The sequence below is a fragment of the Polyodon spathula genome, chromosome 1 (assembly GCF_017654505.1).
Source record: "Polyodon spathula isolate WHYD16114869_AA chromosome 1, ASM1765450v1, whole genome shotgun sequence".
Classification (NCBI taxonomy): Eukaryota; Metazoa; Chordata; class Actinopteri; order Acipenseriformes; family Polyodontidae; genus Polyodon; species Polyodon spathula.
Genome location: NC_054534.1, coordinates 36,035,038 through 36,039,203, shown reverse-complemented (window position 1 = coordinate 36,039,203; position 4,166 = coordinate 36,035,038).

Genomic DNA, 4,166 nt, shown 5'->3' with positions numbered 1-4,166 from the left:
TGCCTTCTTTTGTGTGCTTTAATAAAACAGATTTCACGGATAACTTCCTCCTAACAAAGTGACCTCACGCCAAAGTTTTTTTTCTTGTTCTTTCAGCTTAACAGAAATCATGAGCTGCTTCAAAACCCCTTTGTCTTGACCGTGCAGACCACTGCAATAGAACATGTTAAAAGTCCAAAAAGCTGTAAAGCATGTCAATGCTCAGTAGCTATTATCATAAATACTAAAAGTATTAGTTCACCGGTAGTTCTGATCCCTCAAATTTGTTAAAATAATATACTGAGTACAAAGAAAATGTTTGCTGTGGATAGTTATTAATGCTGGTAACTGATGGTATTAATATAAATGATACATAATAATAATAATAATAATAATAATAATAATAATAATAATAATAATAATAATAATAATAATAATAATAATGTCCTGTTTCTTAGAATTTTTAATTTTTCCTGTTTATTTGAAATTTTAATTCGGTGTCAATTTAATATCATAAACAAATAGTACGCATTGTGTGTGTATTCTGTCAACTATAGCATTTATACTGGCCTATCTTTTTATTTTATTGCGTTACTGATTAAAAAACAAAACATAATGAAAGGTTGGGGTCCGTATCACGAGAAGCGTTGACTTGTGCTTCTTGTAGTTTGTTGAGGAGAAGTTCAGACAATGCTTTCTGTTTCCAAAACATTTGCACCTCTCAGGTTTTAGTGACCATTTCTTGAAAACCAGATTCATGTTCTGCATGAATTCCATAGGAAAGCTACTTTGAACTATGCGGTAGACCCGTTCAAATAGCTGGATAACATATAGATTATTAAGATTATTTCCACAAACGCTGGTTCATGTAAGATACCACAAACGAACACCTTGAAAAAAAAAACACAAAACTTTCAGATGTTCAACCAATAATATAACATCATAAAAGCATCATGCCAAATTTACAATTTTTGTCAATGTATTAGGAGTTTTTGTAACATTTATTCATATACCTTATACATCTTGTTTTAAATAGTTACTTAATTTAGTTAAAGCTACAATAAATGTATCTGCCTACTGTAAGTTAAAACACCGGCCGTTGTCATACAGTTCTTGTCAGCTTGTTGAAAAGGTGGATATCATTTGATGTTATTTTTAATACTTTTTGTGACCCAATTCAACTTATCCATAAACTGGTAATTAGAAAAGATTTTAAAAAATAATAATAAAAAAATAACGACAAAAAAAAGTCCTTTGCAACAGAATGACTGACAAGCCAAACAGAACATAAACAGATTAGGCCCTGCTGAAGCGCTATTGCAGCATGCAAAACAGTACAATTTGTAGGTTTACTATAATATGTCGCATTACAGATTTTTTGTTCATGTGTCGCGCTTCATTGTACAGTTACAAAGGAATTTCACGTACTTACCATATTCCTGCGATACATAAATATATTTTAAAAGGGTTATTTTTTTAAGATCGTGCTGTAAAGACAGATGCAACGTTAAGCTCAAACTGATTGCCAGTAACGCTATAGATTAGCATGGGGTCTGCAGCACTCTGATTCTGATCAATACCACTGCACTCACATACCAGATGGCTTGGGAAAGAACAAAAAAAAACAAAAAAACAACCCCAGTTCAAATCGACCCACAGTCATTTTGGCCGTCTTCGTTCTATGCACCCTTTCCTCCCAAATGAACATAACTAGTGGATAAACTCACAAGCACTTAACTTAGTTCTATATAATTGACCGTCTATCTGACATTGTGACCGCATTGTGTACACATGGCTATTATTATTATTATTATTATTATTATTATTATTATTATTATTATTATTATTAGTAGTAGTAGTAGTAGTAGTAGTAGTAGTAGTAGTGTACAACAACACACATCGTCATTAAAATTAATATAAAATTTGGTGAAGTGACATAACTGTATTGAAATGCATTTGCATTACGTAAACGTAGAGTTAAAGATCAACTTTTAAGAACAAAATATATATATATATATATATATATATATCATATATATATATATATATATATATATATATATATATATATATATATACACACACACACACACACACACACACACACACACACACACACACACACATACATACACACACACACACACACAAACCCGTCGATGTATTTTATTTACTGGAGTACCTATTACACGGTGGCTGCTTAGTCGTTTACCAATTTTTTTTTTTTCAAATGGACGTTTTTATGTTATGCGTCCAAATTGAAGAGTTCTAGACTGCTGGAACTGCATACTTTTTAAAACGATTTGGGGGATGAAAAATATATATTACAATATAAATGGTCAGGCCTATGTGATTTTGTTTGTTTGTTTGTTTTATTATTGTTGTTATTATTTTAATGTCTGGAGCTAGATAGCTAGGCCTGTTTAGATATATGTACAGTATAATAAAATAAACAGAAAGAGCTTACGCTTTAACAGTAATTTAGAAATATGTTTCAATTATTTAAAACGCAAAATTGGCTTTACTGACTACACCATTATGTTATCAAATAACTTTTAACTAAAGTATGTATTACTCTGTCTTACAGCATAAACCATTGTCAATAATTGAACGTTTTGTAGTTTCTTTTTATCAGCCGACAACAGTTAAGGGACTGCATTTAATACTATCCATTAGTAAAAACTAATCGAATCCACAGATAACATGTTCATTTGATGCTTGGTATGGAACTTTAAGGACTGCTAACTACCACATCTCAACCATTAAAAAATACAACATATATTTCTTAAAATTGCTAATTGCCAGCTTTTAAACATCTAGTTTTTATTGCTAGTTAAAAATAATGGCCGTCAGTAGACGATGTAGACTACTTTGCACACAAAGGGCGTATTATTTGCCTGTTACATAATATATACACAATTACTATTTGTATTATCTGTGCCACAGTTGTAATCCGAATTAAACGAGGTTAGTAGAAGCTTTTACAATTGCAAAGCGTCAAGTACAATGTTAGAGGAACGCTTTATTGTAAATTAACACCCAAGGGGAAATCCATAACAGGTATATGAACCAACTTCCCATTTTCTTGCAAGTTTTCCTAACAGCTGAAAGTGCTTGGAGGAGGCAGTTTCAGAGAGACCCCCTGCTCTTCTTTTGACAGCTGATCAAAAAGAAAATAGGTCACGCTTCTCAAACTTCTCTCCACCCCATCCTTAATTACTGTCCCTTTAAACAATAGCAACATCTGCGCAACCTCCGCTAATACAGCCACCCATGGCAAGAGAGAACAACCTGCTTCCGAAGAATCTGCTGCTTTAAGATTTTTAAAATCCAACCCATTTTTGTGCTAATGCCCCTTTGTCATGTCAAAGCAACATTCTTCTGAGATTAAAATATAAAATAAATAGCAATAGGGGGTAGTGTTTTTCCAACCAGATGCCTTTGTGATCAAAAAGTACAGTAATGGTCGGCCCTATACATGTAATCTTTAACTAATACGTTTTTTGTCATAATCTGCCGAAGCAGCAGAGAGGTTTTTTATTACAGTAAATCAGCGAATAAATTACTGCTAAAAAGGGGGTCACTACAGAATTCATTGCAAAAGCACGACCCCTCAGCAAAAGCAGATAGAAATATACAGTAACATTACCCATCTGTCATTAAACTTGGATAATGCACTTAAATGAATTCTTCTACATGGAATATGAATTGTTATTAGTATGATTAGTGAAGCAGCTGTGATTCAAAAATATTTCAAGAGCATACTGCAGTAAAGGTTTATTATTATTATTATTATTATTATTATTATTATTATTATTATTATTATTATTATTATTATTATTATTCTATTAAAGAGTAAAAACTTAATTTCAAACCATGGTAAGCAGTTTCTAGATATCCCGTGAGGGCCTGTTGGACTACGGTCCTGATGCTCTGGCAGAATTGATCTGAAAAGGTTTAAAAAAATAAATAAATAAAAATAAAAAAACATATGTTCGAGCAGCACTTGGTTCTATACACGAGTGGTGTATTGTTTTCTATATAATGTACTACTAATAACTAATAATAATAATAATAATAATAATAATAATAATAATAATAATAATAATAATAATAATAATAATAATATAGTAAACGTGATTATGATTACATCCAAGAAATGTGGAAACAAAATGTACATTTGGTTT